The sequence below is a fragment of the Nerophis lumbriciformis genome, linkage group LG20, assembly GCF_033978685.3.
Source record: "Nerophis lumbriciformis linkage group LG20, RoL_Nlum_v2.1, whole genome shotgun sequence".
Classification (NCBI taxonomy): Eukaryota; Metazoa; Chordata; class Actinopteri; order Syngnathiformes; family Syngnathidae; genus Nerophis; species Nerophis lumbriciformis.
This window is the reverse complement of record NC_084567.2, coordinates 8,613,848-8,615,000: the sequence shown is the minus strand read 5'-3', so window position 1 is coordinate 8,615,000 and position 1,153 is coordinate 8,613,848. Positions and strand designations below refer to the sequence as shown.

At 36.2% G+C, this 1,153-nt stretch overlaps 1 protein-coding gene across 1 annotated transcript in view; it reads right to left on the bottom strand.

Moving 5' to 3' along the window:
- tal2 (T-cell acute lymphocytic leukemia 2) overlaps positions 1 to 656 on the bottom strand; it is a 5,839-nt gene extending 5,183 nt beyond the window's left edge. The window contains exon 1 of the mRNA XM_061980368.1: positions 561 to 656. The gene's annotated coding sequence lies outside the window, so the exon portion shown is untranslated. The remainder of the gene's footprint in view (positions 1 to 560) is intronic.
- Between the last annotated feature and the right edge of the window lie 497 nt (positions 657 to 1,153).

Below are 1,153 nucleotides of genomic sequence, written 5' to 3'. Positions count from 1 at the left end.
CCTATTTTTGATGACAAACTTTATTGATCCACAAGAGAAATTGTTCCACACAGTAGCTCAGTTACAAAGGATGCAAAGGATAATGCAGGTATAAAGTAGACACATTTTTTTTTTTACCATAGTAGCAATATAAAATATGACATATATGTAATTGACATATTATATATACAGTATATAATATATTTACTGATATATTTGTATATAATATATACAATATATAACTAATCCCAATTACCATGTACAATATTATTATAGTGTTTAATATAACTGCATGCTTTCATCTACAGTAGATTTGTTGCCCTTTTTAAGGTTTAAAATATGCTTAAAAAAACACAATTTAATGAAATATTCAGCTTTTTTTTTTTTTGAGAGAAATAAAAATGTACATCAAGTGTAAATTACAAAAGCATAATTTAGTTGTTTTTTTTAACCTGGCCTATGTTTGACATCATAATGCAACATCGTCACGCACTGTTGGAATTTGTCTCGCCTTCATCATTTCTCATTAGCATAAACATGTCCGGCATTCCATGCAAAACTGCTCCAGGGTAAATCCTCACCTTCAGTTGCAAAGTTGCAGCCGTCCTGGTGGGCTCATGGGCGCCTGGCAGGAGGGAGAAGGTCCAGGCAGTGGATGGAGGAATGGCTGACTGAGAGAGAGAAGACTGCTGCATGATTGCGTCGTGACATTTTTATAGCAGGCTTTAGTGTGTGTGTGTGTGTGTGTGTGTGTGTGTGTGTGTGTGTGTGTGTGTTGTCATCACGCCCCCTCATTAACCCCGCCTCACCGTCCCGCCCCCTGTTATCGACATGAGGCGGCATCATCACTTATCGCTGTGTGAACGCTGTGCAAGCAGCATTCACACCACCGCTGACGTGCATATTTGTCATCCGATTACTGCACCTTTTTTTTAACGACATCATCGTTAAACCCCACCAAAATATTAGGACCTTTTTTTTTTTTTTCCCCAGATCATAGCGCTCAGTTGGACATTAACGTTGCATATGCGGGACAGTGAAGTGCATTAAAATACATTTAGAATATTTTTGAAAAGTCTAATTTTAAATCAAATGTTACAGATTGACTCCACTTCATCAAGTATTTCTTCATTATATTGATAAAAAAATATATAACTGTTTATACTTTAATTGT